We start from the raw sequence: 18,893 nt of genomic DNA, 5'->3' as shown, positions 1-18,893 counted from the left end.
TATTTTCATTTAGTCTTTTCTCCAAATTTACGACGAAATTCTCTTGAGATGGTTGAGCCACCAGAGGCCTCCCGAGATGTAGTGAGGATTATTAGTGTTTCTATTAGTTTTTTTGCTTAACGTCTTGTGTGTGTACCTCTCCCGTGTCTCCAAGGGATTCTGGCTTGGCAGGGAGGTGGAGCGCTGACACAAAGAGGTCCCCCAATAGGGGTCCTCACTTCCCTCCCTCCCTCCCTCCTCACCCAGAGATCCTTCGTCGGAGAAATCTTGTGACCGCCCTTCTCCTATGACCTGGTTCCCCACCGGCATGAAACATGTCCCTGACCTGAGCCAGTGTATCCTGCCACCTGCCATGACCCGAGACGCCCCCCTCCGGTAACTGCCGCCGCTGCTGGTGGTGGAGGTGGTGGTGAGGTCACACACACACACACACACACACACACACAACACACACACACACACACACACACACACACACATTCTCGTTCCTCCTCCGTTTTGCAGGTTTGCGATTACCCCCCCGTCGTGTACAGCACATCACGGTCTTATCTGATGTATAACTCGTCTTTTATTTCCTTCCTTCACGTTTTTGTACACATACGACAGCTTCTCCGGATGGGTCCATTTCTCTGTTTTTGTGTGAGCACGGCGCCTCTCGCTGGGTCTGTCTTCGGTTAAGCAACACAGCTCGTGTGGATGAGTGTGTCTTTTGGTCAAGTAGCGCTGTTGCTATACCATTTCGTAGTCGTCCCTCCTCCCTCCCTCCTTTTCGTTTTCTGTTTTCCCCTCCTCCTCTTCTCTAAATCCTTTTTACCGTATATTATTCTTCATCTGGCCCCCTTCATCCTTGCGGGCCCTCGCAGACCACTGGTAAGGGTGACAGTGGTTCGTGGTGGATGGGGATGGCCTCTCATGGAAGCAGGAGGACCTATTAGCGTCCGTCTTGGACCCCGAGTCACCGACCTGCAGAGGACCAACCCAGGGTTGTGGAGGGGTAGACCCTCGTCTCCCAACTTGGTTTGACGTGTGACCCATTTCCCCCATTCAAAGGAATCCAGAGGCGCGATAGGAAGCGATGGAGGGTTCCTACGGGACGTGCATAGGGGAGGGGGGGAATCCTACGGCAGGAGAGGGACAGGAACGAACACCACACCCCTCCCCTCTCTCCCCCCTACCCCCCAGTTACCAGGCGCAGGACCTGGGAAATACCAGGAATACCACGAGGTGTCCTTCAGGCTGTCTTGACCCCCCCTTCTCCCCCCCCCACCTCCCCCTCGCCTGGTACTCCTGCAAAGGTCCTTGATACCACAGGGTGACCTGCCTCTCCCTGGTACCTCTCCTGCTTTCCCCTAGTACCCCTCCCCTCACCTGGTACCTCTCCCGCCCCCCATGGTACCTCCTCTGTGCCACTGTGGTACCTTTCCTGTTCCCCTGGTCCAGAGGGGGCAGCCAAGACACACTGACACTGATTGGATAGGGCGGACATCTTGGTATCGCCTCGTCTTCATTGATTCCCCTTAGGAATTACATAATTACCTTATCATATATATATATATATATATATATATATATATATATATATATATATATATATATATATATATATATATATATGCATATGGTGTGTATGGATATTTGTATTGCAAAAGGTCACAATGGGTCGCGTGTATATACCTCTGTATGTATGTGTGTGTTTATATTTGTGTGTGTGTGTGTGTGTGTGTGTGTGTGTGTGTGTAACACAATCTTAAGATATCTTTTTTTCCTGTGAATTATCCGAATGACAATTTCCTTATGACCAAAAATTCTGTCCCGTCATCCCGTGTGTAATAGTCCAAGAGGCTTCGTATTTCCTGCTTGCATGACGGCAAGCAGAAGCAGGAGCAGGTGTCTGTGTGTGGGGAGGAGGGGGAGACAAAGACAGCAGTACCCCCTCCCCAGCTGGGTACAGTTGCCTCCCTCCTCCCCTTCCCCCCTCCCCCCTCTCCCTCCCTCCCTCCCTCCCTCTCCCTCCCTCCCTCCCTCCCTCCCTCCCTCCCTCCCTCCCTCCCTCCCTCTTGACCTTTGGCTGGTAACGGGAAGGTTGGCGGCCCTGAATCCTACCCCCCCCCCCCTCCCCACCACCACCCCCTCCTCATTACAGTCGCTTACACCCCTCACACCTCAGAGCATCACCGCTGTATCTTGCTGTAGCCTTTTTGTATCCCTCCCCTCCCTCCCTCCCTCCACTGCTGTAACGACCGGGAGGGGTTTATGACAGCACCAGCGAATCAAAGTTCTCAAAATGGCGGGCGAGCGGTGATAGCGAAAGTGGCAATAATGCAGGCTTGGAGCGCAGCCCTTGTGTCGGGGAGCCTTTTAAACCCGGCTGTTGCAGGGCCCAGGGGCTGCAGTAACGGCACGCAAGTTGCAATAACAGGTAGAGTAAATAACTACGTTCGATGCCCCGGCGACGGAAATGACAGTAATGTCGTCTTTGGAAGTATTGGCAACCCCGTGGCGCCATGATCAGTGCTGCCAACACCGTGGAGTCGCACTGCTCTGGGTAGCCATATTAATTTAACTCGTCACACGCGTCATTCGTGAATAAATTCTCCTCACCGGATGTATGTGACGGTAATTACGAGTCGTACGTTAATAAATGTCAGTAATGAAGGGCGCCAGGTCAGGTGTGAGCACTGGATTGCTTGTCGTCAAGTGATAAACATGGACGATTTTATTGGTATCATTTGGTATAATTGAATATATTTATATAAATATTTTTTTTCCTCCTCATACTTTGTATTTTCATTCTCTAGACTGTATGTCATAGAACCGCGAAAGGGGGGAACTAAACTCATTTTTTTTACCATTTGCACCACAACGGACCCTCATATTCACTCATTTACCCTCTTGTCTCATTTCGGACCCTCATTGAACCTGCTGCCTCACTACAGACCCCTCACTCTCCCACCTGCCTCATTACCGACCCTCACGTACCCACTCCTTAACGGACCCTTATTTTCCATTCTACCTCATTACTACTAACCGTTATTCTCCCTCTTCCCTGTGAAACCTCATGTCTCCCTGCTGTGCCTCACTTCAGACTCCTCACTCTTCCCTCTTGCCTCACTGTTAACCCCTCACTTTGCCTCTGGCCTCACAATGAAACCCCCTCACTTTCCCCTACCTCACTGAAGACCCTCACTCTTTCTCTTGCCTCACAACGGACCCTTAGGTAACCCCCTCGTATCTCATTCTTTCACTGTGTCCATGCTACGGACACCTCACACTCTCCTCACCTCACCTCACTACAGACCTTCACTTTCCCCTCTTGACTCACAACGGATCCTCACTTTCCCCTCGTGACTCACAACGGATCCTCACTTTCCTCCTGAACTCAGTATGAAACCTCACCTTCTCTCTTACCTCACCACAGACCCCTCACTTTCCCTCATGCCTTACCACAGACCCCTCACTTTCCCTCTTACCTCACCACAGACGCTTCACTTTCCCTCATGCCTTACCAAAGACCCCTCACTTTCCCTCATGCCTTACCACAGACCCCTCACTTTCCCCCACTCATCACAAGAGGGACACCTCATCCTCATGTGGTTCCAGCCTCATACCTCCGCCTCTCACTCAGCTCGTCACGACCTTCTCTCAACTCTAATTACTCCCCCTTCCTCCCCCCCAACACCCACCACTCCCTTCTCTCATCACGTCTCTCCCTCCCTCCCTCCCCCCACCCCCACCACCACCCCTCCTTCTACTCTCCCTCACCCTCTCACTTTCTCGCCTCCGCTTCCCTCTCATCCTTCGTGACCCCTCCCTCTCACCTCTCCTTCCTTTCACTCCCTCTGCTGTTCTTGTTCCCCTTTTGACCCCTCTCTCTCTCTCTCTCTCTCTCTCTCTCTCTCTCTCTCTCTCTCTCTCTCTCTCTCTCTCTCTCTCTCTATGTCCTCTGTACTGGGACATTATTGACCTCTGATTGTGACCCCGGAAAGAATATTAAGATAGCGACCCCCGAGGAGAACGCGCGCTGGTGAAAATGTTGGCCTATGTGATTTCCCAGCCTGACACTCCACAACAATGATTGGGGGATCAATAAAGCGATTTCTTCATATTTTCTCCCCCCTCATTAATCACCTCATCAGACGTTAACTACCTTGTTTAACGACCGAGAACCGGTAATGATTTAAGCACTCCATACCAAACAGAGTCTCTTAATGTGATGGATAATGCGAGAGATAAGAGAGATAATATCTCTCGTATTATCTGAGCATGGTAACACACATGGGGGAGGGAAATTACGAGCTGGGCGAATGGCAACATCGGCCGACCAATGGGAGAAGAGTTTCACAAGTGGCGCCCGCCATGACCACCTTGACTACGTCATCACCACAGTTGGGGTGGGGGGGCGACGCGTATTGCAATACGTCTGTCTTAGGCGAAGATTATTGCTCGTATTGCCTGCGTGTGTTAATGATGAGGGACACTGGTTGAAGTGATTACGAACCGGTTTTAAACACTGATTTTCACTGTGTTCTTGCGTGAATATGATAATTCCGCTGAATCTTCTAGAAAGGTGAATATTGTAAGGGAGTTTACAGGTTGTTAGAGGTGAATATTGACGTAAACATGCGTAGTTTTAGATCCTTACACATTTAACGTCTCCTGTTGATAATTCAACAGTGTTTATGATTAAACTGTTAACGCGTAGAGCCCAGAGGATCGATCGGCCCTTGGGCAACAACGCTATGATACAACGGGTGTGATAACCTGCTCATTAAAGGTTAGGTCAGAGGTCACGCCTTTGTACCCAAGGGTCGTAACGGCGTTCACCAAGGGGGTTAACAAGGTCTAGAACTGTTTTGAGATTGATGTTCATTTGAACACACTTCACTTTAGGGGTAATTTGAGCATGCATTTAACGATGTCCAATTGCTAACGGAGTTGATGGATGGCTTATGTTCTGTAAACTATTTACTTTTGTTGTCAACTAGTCATAACGAGCTAACTGCGAACGGCCCATTCGACCGCTGCCACGTGGTTTGTAGGTAGTTTGTAAGAACATGACTGGAATATAATACGATTGGAATGTCACCTTCACAGATGGCTAATAATGACGACTTGGCAACTTAATGGGGTCACGTTACAAGGCATTTATTACTTATTTATTTTTTTTACTCGATTTAACGGAAATTATATATATATATATATATATATATATATATATATATATATATATATATATATATATATATATATATATATATTCGTTATCTTATATGGAGTTTGTGTTATAGGGGTCAAGACTAACCTCGTTAAGTTTAATGCTCAACTTCATAAGGTTAACGACAAGTCTCGTTAAAGTGATTCTGTGGCTTATAAGGTTAAAGGCAAACCCCGTTAGCCGATGCATGACGATGTATGACTAAAGGTAAGCCACAGGGACTTGATCCGTAACCCCGCTAACTCGATGCTTAACCTTATTAAAGGCAGATGACAGACCTCGTTAATATGATGCATTCGCTTTATAAGGGTCGAGACATATCTTAAGTAGTTTGTTTACCTCGTTAAGTCATGTTAGATGTGACTACAGGGCTGATGGGAGATCCCGCAGACTTAGAGACGAAGCATAATAATTCCACCAGACCTCGCTATCACAACGCCTCACCTCGCCACCTCATTACCCAACCTTAAACCACCTCATCCGCACACCCTCATAACCTCATAACGTCACCACGAACCTCAGATAACGCGTTAGACAGTGACTAAGTATAATGAGAAATAAAATCTAGATATTGTTAAACACGACAGTAGAAAACTAGGTAGTGTTGACTGTAATTGCCTGTACCGTAATTACTGCTTTGGGGAAGAAAGTGACATACCGGTCTGTCATTTGAGCAATGAGGAAGGTCTACTTAAAGAGCCGGCCATAACGTAAACCGCCGTAATGTATACCCGTAAACCACAGTTGTCGATGGAGGTAAACCACTTGAAAGCTTGTTTAAAGGAGGTTAAGTGTCGACTTAAACCACACTTACAAATGCAGGAGGATCGCGGTCAAGTATTTGGACGTGTTTAAGTGCATATTGATCATACTTACATGCATGAGAACCACATTTAAGTGCGTGAAAACCACACTTGAGTGTTTGAGAGCCGTACTTACATGCATGAGAACCACATTTGAATGCATGAGAACCACATTTAAGTGCGTGAGAACCAGAACTTATACAGGTGGATTACAGTGAAGTATACAGTGGAACTACAGTCATGTATACAACAGTTTGATACACTGGGAACATATCAAGGAAACTGGTATTATACAGGTATCCACATAGACAGTCATACAGAATACAGGAGAATACAGTACCGTGTACGGGGGTACTGTAGTTAAATATAAGACCAGTCAGTTAAACAGTGGATATACAGTTCAACATACAGGCATGAGTAGCCAAGTATACAGGGATGTTATGATTAAGTATACAGGTAAACCGTACTTAAGTAACAGGCATGAGTAGCCAAGTATACAGGGATGTTATGATTAAGTATACAGGTAAACCGTACTTAAGTATAGAGGGTTACATCGTCATGCTATTAAGATTACATGGGAAACCACAGTTAAGTATACAGTTGAATAAGTATCGAGTATCCACATGAACTTTATTATGGAAGTAGGAATGGTTGAAGACTGCATGTTATCCTCTGTGGGTTACAGTGACACTATGTATTGGTTATCTTGCCTTGCCTATACCTGTTGTGTGTTGTCTTGCCTTGCTTATACCTGTTGTCTATTATCTTGCCTTGCTTAAACTTCTGGGTTATCTTGCCTTGCCTATACCTGTTGTCTGTTATTTTGCCTTGCTTAAACTTCTGGGTTATCTTGCCTTGCCTATATCTGTTGTGTGTTATCTTGCCTTACCTATACCTGTTGTCTGTTATCTTGCTTGTACCTGTTGTGTGTTATCTTGCCTTGCTTGTATCTGTTGTCTGTTATCTTGCCTTGCTTAAGCCAGAGATGGATTATTATCTTTCCTAACCTAATTCTCGTAGGTCACCTTGACTTACCCGAGATCTGGTATGTGTTATCTCCTGCGAACCTCAGGTCACATTGCCTTGACCTGACCTGGCTCGGGTTCTGTTGGCTCTTCTGGTTATAGTGATGGAGGGAGAAGGGGGGGGGGGGGGGGGTGGAGGCCTGCTGACCCCACACACGCACCTCCAGTACGGGTACTGGAAGCCATGTCGAGGTCGGTACGTTAACCTGGAACTGCCTTACGATCTGGAATTCATGGGTCGACATGGCCAGGCCCAGTGGTCAAGGAGCCAATCCAAGACTTCGCTTACGGGTGATGTATATAGAGCAGACCCAACGTGCGTGCGGGTGGGTAGGTAGGGGGGTGATGTGTATAGTCCAAACTCATCATACACAGCGATAAGGATAGCTTATAGGTCGACATCTAAGGCAAAGGAAAGACGACAATTGTGGGCGAAATTTATATAGACGACCAAAATTGTATGAATAGAATATCTATTACGGTTCTCCGTTACAGCATTATATATATATGATGTGGATGGACAATCGCATGTTTACCAAATGGCGTCCTAGCTTCGTCTCTTTGATGTATATCAACTGACTGTTATATTTCTTTCTTGTGTCTCCCCTGATGATGTGATTATTACACGAAAGTGCACTTGGGAACTTATCGTGTTTCATTTTCCCTGTGGACTCATAGGAATATATATATATATATATATATATATATATATATATATATATATATATATATATATATATATTGAATAATATAAAGGAATTCATGAGTGATAAGGTATTTATATATGTCTGCGGTCACATGGTCACACACACACACACACGGCCCAGGTCGGGTCAGGTTGGGTAACGTCAGGTGACGAAACAAAGACCCACACGTTGGTGATGTGCCGTGACCTCGTGTGGTAAAGTTCGGCTCACCTCGTGACCCAGTTCGAATCCCAGGCCCGGGTGTGGGAAGGGAGAGAGAGGGGGAGGGAGGGTGTTTAGGGAGGAGGGGGGGGGGGTTGGTGGGTTGTGGGTGGGCGTGTTCCGATTACACCCGCCCATTTTTGTTCTCCTTTGTCTAGCTCTGGAATGGAGAGAGAGAGAGAGAGAGAGAGAGAGAGAGAGAGAGAGAGAGAGAGAGAGAGAGAGTTGAATTTCCCATTGGAATTAGGTCATCAGGAATGGGTTGTAATGGGAAGAAATCGCACGAAGGAATTGCCACCATCTTTGCCAGAGTCTTGCGATGTTTCGCCCTGGTCATTTCGGCGACGGAAAACGAATCGTTCAGCCTCATAGAAAACGTACGGCTGGCTGACTGCTCGGCTGTGTAAATTACGGGGAAATGTCGTGACCTGTCAGGTGGAGAGGGGGGGGGAGGGAGGAATTAAATCGAAACCCCGATCGTGACTTGGAGTCGTGAGAGGAAGAGGGACCTAAACTGGTCTTGGGAGAGAGAGAGAGAGAGAGAGAGAGAGAGAGAGAGAGAGAGAGAGAGAGAGAGAGAGAGAGAGACGTACCTAAACTACCTAGAAATAACCGAGAAAGACATATCCAAAATTCTCGAGAGAGAGAGAGAGAGAGAGAGAGAGAGAGAGAGAGAGAGAGAGAGAGAGAGAGAGAGAGAGAGAGAGAGAGAGTACCAGACTCACACCAGAGGAAATAAGCCAACGTCTTTTCCCAGACTTTCACGTTTTCTGTTGCCGCCGGATCTTAACAGATGAAGGCCTTTGTGAAAGAAGGTCCGCCAGCCAGAGGAAGTAGGGGGAGCGACGGGGTTGGATTGGGTGAGGGGGGGGGGGGTGAAGGAATGTTCACCTAGAACAATAGGCGGTAAGGGTGTGTTTGTGCTCGTTTCCAAGGCCTCGCTGACCCGTAATAGTAACATGGGGTTTGACACTCGATATCAGGTTAAGCGAGGTCGTTCGAAGTGCAACAGAAAACGTGAGAAGTCAATTCCTCTTTCAAACCGCGTCAGGACAACATTGTGGTTTGTGTAGAATTGTTTTTTGGGCTTAACGAATAGAGTTATTTGTTCATCATCCCCGTCTTCTGTTTATGGAGTTCATTCGCCATCATTTCTCACAAGAATAATGTGATCTCTGATGTCTCTTTCCTCAGCATTGGTTATGTATGTGGATACACACACATATATACATGAAACGAGGCCCTACGAGTGTTAGAACTCCCTCCCCGTCCCGTACAAATATGTAATTACTTATAAGTAATTACATATAAGTAATTACATATAAGTAATTACATACCACTTCATAGTCGGTGTCGTAGATGAACGGAGTGTTCAAAAAGTTGTACGATGAGGGAAGTTCAACTGGCGTGGGAGGCGGCGGCTCCCGCCAGTGTAGAACTCCTCCCCTGTCGTTCAAATAGGAAAGTAGAACTACCGTTTGAACTTCCATCCTGAAGTCGATCTCGCCTTTTAAGAACGTCCGAGGCTCTGACTCACGCCAGGCTCCAGACTTGAACCCATTTTGAAACAGGTGTGGCATAGCTATGCCATTAAACTCGTCACAAGGAGGGAATATATATTTTTTTCCCACCTCTACATCATAGCGATAGAAATCTTGGCAACTCTGAGGTTGTTATTATAGAGCTGTCATGCTGTTCTCGTAGAAAGTCGCTTGATCTCGTCCACTTCAGCTGGAGGAGAGATTCAAGTTCAGATTATTCTCATTCGAAATCTATACATCATCTCAAACTGGTATATGTGTAGTTTACGTGTGTGTGTGTGTGTGTGTGTGTGTGTGTGTGTGTGTGTGTGTGTGTGTTCGCGGCCTATAGGTTTTATAGTTGTATTCCTATAGCGGGAGCCTGCACGTGACCTTATATATTTCCCGTGCTTTTTACAAGTCTGGTTCAAGCACGTATGTAAAGAGGTCACTCCGAACAGGGTTTGCTATACTCTCCACATGCTATACTTTCCACATGCTATACTTTCCACATGCTTTACTCTCCAACATGCTATACATCCTCTACTGACCTGGACAAAGGGGGGTGGGGTTAGAGGAGAGTTCGCAGGCGACCAATAAACTCTTAGTGAGGGTCTCTGGGCGTAAGGTCTGGAGACCTTACGTCGAATGTCTGTGGGTCATTTTCAAGAGAAGCGTTCCAATTATACCAGGTCCCTCCCCGTGCGTGGTGGCTACACATTGAAGCGAATTGAAATGTCAGATACGCGTATGAGCGTTTGACGTGATCACAGTGTTGTTTCTAGGTGTGTCTACCACTGGGGAGGGAAGAAAGGGTCAGTGGGAGGTGAAGTTTTCCTCTACGTCTGTATTGATCATCGTCGGATCCGTGGACGTAACGGGTCTGGCCGGGCTGGGCTGGCCTCCTTCGACGTTCTTGCCTCACACTCACGACTGGCAAGTGTCTACTGGCTTGGGGGAGGGGGTCCCTCCCTCCCAGCGCCTCTCTGACTCACGTAGATCCCACTGATGAACCCTCATTTCTAGTAGGGAACTCAGCAGGCGTCGGCAGAGGTCTGGTGAACCCTCGTTCCTAGCAGGGAACTCAGCAGGCGTCAGCAGAGGTGTTTAAAACGTTGCTGCTCATATCGTCGTCTCTCGTCCACCTGGCGTGAGCAGGAGTCTTTTTGACTGCTTAAACTCTGATGTAGCAGGTAGCCAGGTGTGGCCAGGGAGTCTCTCGCCACTGCTTAACTACGTTCCAGCAGGTACTAGCTCTCTCCTTCTTCTACATCTACTGTGCCAAACGTACCAGCAGCAGTAGTAGTAGTAGTAGTAGGGTGAGTATAGAGAATGAGTAAAGGTGATGAAAAAACCACGAGTCACATATATCCTACGCCGTAAAGACTGGGTTAACCCACACATGAGCAGGGCTACACCACCTGACACCATAAGACTGACTCATACAGTGTTGTCAGTGTGTTGCGTCTGTACTGAGTCTGTTATGGCCCCTGGCCAGTCTGCCTGTGCGACGCACCTCGCGCCAGGAACAGAAGACACCTTTGGTATCACATGTTCGCTTCTCGTTATAGCAATCCCTAAGCGTCTCGGTCTTCAAGTGTGTTGGTATGCCTCGCTTTCATACGTACGTCACGACTTAAGCTGAACAGCTTACATCAAGGCGACAACAGCAGCTGGCTGCCTTCATGCCGCTGCTCGCACCACAAGCTGGTGGTGATTCCCTCAGCTTGAATCCGGATTTGGCGGTTTTTTGTACGAACGCCCTGAGTCACCACCACCACCCCCGGCCTAGTTTACCCGTGGGGGAGGGGAACGAAACACGAGACATTTGGTAATAAAGTGGAGGGAAGGTGGGCGTCTCGCTTGACCTGCTGCATCCACCGTAGTTACAATGGGTTCCTTCGTCTCGTAGAAGCTCGCTGTCGTGCTTGTAATCTCCGGTCGCCAAGAGACTTACGACGAGAAATATTGAAGTCGTCGTTTTCTTCCCCCCCGAGTTCGAACCCCCGACACAAGTGGGGGGGGGGGGGGTTATTACCTTCTGAAATCATCGTAAATTATGATCTCCATCCTTGCGCCGTTCAATAGGATGGGACCAGCCTTGGGCTGGGATTGGCCATGGCATCCTCTGACCTGACCTTTGCAAGGGTCAGGTCACAGGGTCACGGCGTCGTATCCAAGGATCGTGGTGGAGGCAGTTGAACGTGAGGGACGCGATGGTTAGAAATGTTGCCATAGCCTTAGCGACGGAGAGACGACGTGGAACTGACGTGACCAGTGAAGACCTGACGTGACCAATGAAGCCTCATTATTATTATCATTATTATTATTATTATTATTATTATTATTATTATTATTATTATTTATTATTGTTATTATTATTATTCTAAGGTTGAACCTCTGTAAGTCTCGTGTGGAACTCAGACGCTGCGCGGGTGGAACCCACGCCATGTTCCGCCCACGGGCGGCCCTCCCCCCCACTCTGCACCCCCCCAGATGCCCCAGCCCTCACCAGGGCCCTGAGGGCTGCCTGCCCGCTAAGCCCGCGCGTCGGGTCCACCGTCGGCTACTCACCAACCACGGTGTCCTTGTACTAGACTTTCACTCCCTACCCGCTGACCCGTCACCCCTGCAGCTGCCGCTCCTCCTCCTCCTCCTCCCGCTGCTGCATGTTGACGGTGGTACTGCATGTTGAGGGTACTGCTGCATGTTAATGATTCTGCTGCATGTTGATGGTACAGCTGCATGTTGATGGTAATGCTGCATGTTGATGTTACAGCTGCATGTTGAGGGTTATATTGCATGTTGAGGGTACAGCTGCATGTTGATTGTTCATTAGTCATTATTATTATTTATATCATCTTCATCAAGCTTTACTTTTTGTCGGTTTTGACTAATTTCGTGAGGCAGGTTGTTTGCAGCGGCCTTGGGTTGTTAACAACAAAATCAAACCAGTTGTTCGGCATCCATCCTGAAAATTATATGGAAAGTTGTTAGGTTTGCTGGGGAAAAGAAAATGGAGACTTAAATGTATCTTGGGGAAAGAAAACGTGGATAATGTAAGGATTGGTGTATAAAAGTCGGAAGGTGTGGCTTTAAAGGCGATGTGGGCGTGGTTTATGGAGACCATGGGCGTGTGTTACACGAGTGACAGAGATCGCTTGTTAAGGCGCCAGTGAGCGTGCTCGTGAACAACTGTGGGCGCATTCGCTGAAGCCTTAAGATGTGGGCGGTGCGTACGTACATCAGTCATGGGCGTGGCCTGCGTCGGAAACGGGCGTGGCCTGAGAAATGGGCGTGAGAAACCCGTGTCATCACACGTCTCCCAAATCACGTGCCTCCGTTCTTGCCATCACAACGTTCAAGAAAAATGGGAGAAAATCTCATCGCCAAGGATAGCGAGTTTTTCCCAATATAGTAACGGGATCTCGTACGATAATAGTTCCCGTCCGCTGGTGGGTCCGACGCGGCGGCGCTGCCATCACCCCGGGGCTGCCAGACGCCCTAGAGTTTATTAACACGAAATGATCGTCCTAAAAAGAACTGTCAAGGTCACGAGCGGGTAATTCACAGATGCTGTAAGAAATTTCATACCATCTGGCTCAATTCCGGAAGACCTATGTCTTTTTTTTCTCTCGTAATATAGAGAGCAAAGTGAGTTGCAGAATTATTGCTCCTTTTTTTTCGCGCCATTTTCGTTAGGGTGACAAAAGAGTTAGTTCTCTTGTCTTTTTTATTTTTCTTTTTTTTTAACATAGCGATAAGACCGGCGCCTCTGAGCAGCCATGACATTTCCATTGCCAGAGGAATTTAAGGAAATAAAGCGGAAATGAACTTTAGCGGACTGTTAGTGTGTGTATACACACACCCCCTCAAGGACAAAATATGGACCGAATCTAATTAATTGACTGAACGCACTGGAGCGTTTTATCAGGGGATGGCCTCGCCCCGCGCTCCGTTAAGTTCCCACGGACAACGCCATTTTCCTTGACGCTACACACTTAGCGATCCTTTGATTCATTGAGTGTGACTTGGTTCATTAGCATGCCAGTGAATCATGAGAATATGTAAACTATGCGGATTTAACGTTCACTGAGGCTGGAGGGCGACGGGTACTGTACCGGGAACTTAAAGTTGGCTCACAAATGGAGAGAGAGAGAGAGAGAGAGAGAGAGAGAGAGAGAGAGAGAGAGAGAGAGACATAACCCTGTTGACCTTCCAGTACCCGAAACTACTTTCGAGCGGACAGTAATTTTCTTGAAGGTAGTAGAGGTGGTTAGCTTAATACGGCAGGTTGATCTGTGTGGTGGTGGGCGGTAGACCACGCCCTCGAGAGGCGAGTGCTGAAGAGGTACTGCCTGCCGTTATCCCAGCGGATTTCTGTATGCGGTATCCCTCTTCAAGAAGACGCCCTGTTCCACTTATATATATATATATATATATATATATATATATATATATATATATATATATATATATATATATATATATATATTGCATGTCTCAGCTGCTGTTTTATATGACGTGTTCACCGATTCATGGTTCATCTGGGACTGACTTCGACCATGTGTCAAGTTTTCTTTTGAATGTTTGAATGAGGCGGAGGGGACTGTGTTCACCACCCGGGCGGCAACAGTGTGACACGGGTCGTGGGACAGGCGAGGTGCCGTTACGCGCCGTTGACCCACCTCCTGCAGGAGAGAGAGAGAGCTCCAAGGGCGCTCAGACCAGACCTACCTTGTGGCTGGTTGCCTGACCCTCTCCACCCCCAGGGCAGGTCACTCTGCCAGCTCGGTCGAGCCTTACTCTCCCAGGACACGGTGGAGCCTTCCTCTCCCAGGACACGTTATGCCACGACCAGGTCAACCTACTGCGATACCAGGGCGTGTCACACGACGCCCCTCATCATGACAGGTCATCCTACTTCCAGGGCAGGTCATCCCACTCCCAGGCCAAGTCTTTACACTCCCAGGCCAGGTCACCTCCACTCCCAGGCCAGGTCACCCCACTTCTAGGGCAGGTCACCTACACTTCCAGGCCAGGTCACCTCCACTCCCAGGCCAGGTCACCTCCACTCCCAGGCCAGGTCACCCCACTTCTAGGGCAGATCTACCCGTCTTGCAGGTCATGTCAACCCACTCGCAGGTCAGCTTTCTGCAGAAGCAGAGCGGGGTCACCTGTCGTCTCCGGGCAGGTCACCCTATCTCCCGGGGCCAGGTCAAACCCCACACCCAGGGCAGGTTGCTATGCTACCGTGGAAGGTCACCTTGTCTCCCAGGGCAGAGAGAGAGAGAGAGAGAGAGAGAGAGAGAGAGAGAGAGAGAGAGGAGAGAGAGAGAGAGTCTTTTGTAGGGGCTGATGGAGGAAGCCCTTTTGGAGGCCAAGGAAGCTAGTGTGTTTGTGTGTGTTGGGACCCAGATGCTCATTTTCTTTGAAGGTCCAGGAGGGGGGGGGGTTGTCGTTCAGGCCTCCTTAACCCCCCCCCCCCCCCGTCAAGCTGTGAATCACCAGTAGAAATTACCTTAAAGACCTTGAGGTGTTCAAGGTAATTCCCAGACCCATACACGCTCTCTGCATATATGGCTCCCAATGCAGGGTGGTTACTTTTTGTTGAGGGAGAATGGGATGGGATTCTATACGGAGATGTGAAGGGATATTCTTTTTTTTTTTAGGGGGGCAGAGGGGTATCTATGCGAAGGCCAAGGTGTGTTAGGGTTTTTGCAGATTGGTTGTGTACAGGAGGGGAGTACTCTTCCTGAGTTGTGTACAGGAGGGGAGTACTCCTCCTTAATGAGAGCAGGGGAGGAGCACCAGTGTGTACGGACCAGGAGGGGTGCCTGCCTTACCCAGCTACGGGGGTTGCCTCGTGACACCATAGGTCCTTCTCGAGGGAGGAACATTTGGACGCAAGTGGAAAGGTCGAGAAGTTGAAGGACGACCTTTCCCAAAGGTATTCCGTCGAGGAGGACCTCCTTGTGTCTCGTGTGTGACCGTGGGCAACTCAAAGGTGGCCCGTTGCGATGTCTGTTTCTTTCATCACACGGCTAAATTTTAGGAGTTTACCTTCTCCTACATCGGTTAGCTTTGGGAAGGTCTCGACGTGTTCTCCTACATTGGTTAGGTTTGGGAAGGTCTCGACGTGTCCTGCCTTCCCCCCTACGCAGCTAAGGTCCTTCTCTCTTTCCCAACACAGCTAAGGTTTCGGGTGGTCTTACCCTCCCGTGTCTTCCCCATCATCTCTGGCATGACCCTTTATAAAGAAAAGAGAAAAGAATAAAAGGGGGGCGGGTGTTTTACTCCCTCCAAAACTCGTCGATTGTTTCCCCTACTGTCCATACATCTCTCTCTCTCTCTCTCTCTCTCTCTCTCTCTCTCTCTCTCTCTCTCTCTCTCTCTCTCTCTCTCTCTCTCTCTCTCTCCATGTTCCACTTGATGCCTGGGTTCGATGCGCATTGTCGGCCACGACTCGATCCTTCGACGTGACAACAAAGAGAAGAGAAGAAGTACGTTGGTGATTCTAGGGCTAAATGGTCATTGATGTGGGGGAGTCGTAGTGTTTGGGGGGATTAGTGAAGTGAAGGGGGGGAGGGGGGTAATTGCAGCGATGGTTGACGACCCTCTTGTTTTGCGAGGTCTTCCTGACCCCCGTCGACCAGTTCCGACACTAGTGATGGGTCGTTGGGTCGTCCTGACCCCTCCCCCCCCCCGTCGACCAGTTTCGACACTAGTGATGGGTCGTGGAGTCGTCCTGACCCCCCCGTCGATCAGTTTCGACACAAGTGATGGGTCGTAGGGTCGTCCTGACCCCCATCGACCAGTTCCTGGTGATTGGCTTTTGAGGTCGTCATGGCCACCGTCGACCAGCTCCCACGTCACGTACCTGAACGACCCTCAGCCAGTTTCTGTGATGGTGTGTGTGTGTGTGAAGGGTACATGGCGGGGGGTTAGGTTGAGGCGAGCATAGTGTGGCTCAGCGTCTGACTAGGTTCAATTCATGGACACTTGGGTGGTGGGAAAAAAAATAATGAGAGGCCCCAAGTGGGCCCTGGGAACAGCGGGGTCCTCGTCCTATTAGAAAAAAAAGGGAGGGAAGTAATTGTTCTGACTTTTGGGACAATACAGAGGAGAGCCATGAGTATCTCTTTACCACAGATATGTTCATATAGCGTATCAAACTTTAGATACAAGATATACGATACCTGGAGTATACTTATTGGAGTATAATTCCGTTGATCATACCAGAGAAAGTAACCTTCAGAAGGCATACTGAACCTACCAGCATCGGTAATATGACAGAAGAGTTTCAGGGTTGTAATGTAAATATCAGGTGCAGGATTTCCAGTGATACGTCATGACAGATCTGGGTGAGGTTTACCTAATGCAGACTTCGAGCGTTGTGAAAGGACTATCTTAGAAGAGCATCAGTATCAGCGACGTGATTACAAAGTTATCAGGACTTCAGGTCCGGGTAACCTTTCATTCACAGGTGTTGGGCGAACTCAAAGCGAGTGTAATGTCTCAAGCAAATGTCTCGATGGTACACGGTAGTGCGCCGACCTCTATATAACGTTCGGAGGTGGTCCTAGATTACTGTAACTTTGCTCTGTAGTTATATATGTAGCTGTAACCCAGACGTTACAGACGGTACAGTACCACACTCCCTGGTAGCGTTGATGTTCTCCATCCTGGTGTTTGATAAGAGAGCGAGCTACCTTGTCGAAACTACAGTATGCAACTTTTTCCCCCACCACCACCTCCTCCTCCTTCTCCTCGTTGTCGCGTTTTCCTTGTGATTCATAAAGATCGAACCCAGGGAATGCAGCGAGAGATTACCAGTAATCCTCGCGTCCCGTTACAGCAAAGCTGTAGTCCTTGAATCCGCCGCAGTTTTGCATAGAATTTCGTACACGCTGAGTCTTGGGGGAATCAAGAGCCGTGGATACTGGGGCAGGAAGAGTGTATACCGCTGTGGCCACACGTCAGCTGGACACGTCACCCTTGAAGACAGGTCTCATTAAGCCTTGTCGGACCCCACTTGCCATCAGGAGTCCATGGCGTTCAAATGTCCTTCCTGCCTGTAGGAGGTTACAGGACTCCAGGGCGAGCTGTGTGTTAACAGTAGTAGTAGGAGGAGGAGGGACGTCTCACAGTATCGTGGTGAGGTAATGAGAGGACGTGGGACGCGCACCGTCTACCAGGCCAGTTGGGCAGGAGGGGAAAAACAAGACATACACACACACACACACACACACACACACACACCAGTCACGAAAGGTCGGTGTTGCGGGGTCCCCGGTCACCCTCGCCCTCCTGACGGGTGTCAGTTTCACCGGTGGGTCTCCCGTCGCGTCCACCGCTCCCAAGGACGCCAGGTTCAGGCCGGGGTCGAGGATAGGGGGAGACATGGGTACTGTCGTCTCCTAGGGGTGAGAGTGGCAGGGGGAGGGAGTGATCCAGAAGGGATGGTATGGCGGCGATCTGCGGGCGACAGAGAGGGAGTGTCCTCTGAGCTGGAAGAGGAAGCAGTAGTCTGGAAAATGGAGTTGAGGTCTTCCAGGATGGAACAGGAGATTTTGTTCCAGGACGATGGAGAATTAGGCCCTCCATGCTGGAAGGGAAAAACTATGGCCTGGGAAATGAATAACAGTGCCCTCAGGTTGGAAGGGGAGGATATGGCCTGAAAAAAAAAAAAAAAAAAAAAACATAAGTACACTTTCTAGGCTGGAAGAGAAGGCTGTGGCCTAAAAGATTAAGAATTATGCCTTCCAGGCTTGAACAGTAGGTTATGGCCCGGGATATGGAGAACTAGGCCCTCTAAGCTGGAACGGAAGGCTGTAACCTGGAAGAGTGAGAATGGGACCCTCCCAGGCTTCAAGGGGAAGCTATATTCTGGAAGTGTGAGGTGGTTTCCTCGGCTGGAAGGAGAGGTTATATTTTGGAAGTGGAGGAAGAAGATCTTCCAAGGCGGAGAGAATAGTTTAAAACATGGAAGAAGGGGAAATAGATCTTCCAGGCTGGAAGTAGAGGTAGAACATCGAAGAAGGAAGACTGAAGACTTGAAGCAGCGTCTGCAGTCCAGTAGGAACGAAATAGATGGAGAGAAAGGAGTGTTGAGTGTTGAGCACTACGAATGTACAGTTAGCTTGCGTCTTGAAGGAACGTGAGGGATGGAAGTTCGATAACTCTTGCAGTGCTTTCAGATGCCAGTGTGAGAAGATTAATATTCTCGGTCCTCGCGGAAGGCTTCGGTATAAGCTGTTAAGCAAACACTTCATGAGGGAAAGTCCTCAGTACCGTAAGGACGAGTTGGGTCAGGTAACTGAGCACACGGGTGAAGGGGGAGAGGTGGTGCTGGCTGGTGGCTGCTGCTGACCTCCACAAGACGTGTCCTCGTAAAAGAAGTTATCAAGACTCATCCAGCA

General features: G+C 48.8%; 1 protein-coding gene across 3 annotated transcripts in view; it reads left to right on the top strand.

Moving 5' to 3' along the window:
- LOC139763242 (uncharacterized) overlaps positions 1-18,893 on the top strand; it is a 76,153-nt gene that overhangs the window by 37,358 nt on the left and 19,902 nt on the right. The gene's annotated exons all lie outside the window — the stretch shown is intronic.

Source organism: Panulirus ornatus, chromosome 46, assembly GCF_036320965.1.
Source record: "Panulirus ornatus isolate Po-2019 chromosome 46, ASM3632096v1, whole genome shotgun sequence".
In the NCBI taxonomy this organism is placed as follows: domain Eukaryota; kingdom Metazoa; phylum Arthropoda; class Malacostraca; order Decapoda; family Palinuridae; genus Panulirus; species Panulirus ornatus.
The sequence above is the reverse complement of the archived record's forward strand: the minus strand, read 5'-3'. Positions and strand labels throughout refer to the sequence as shown.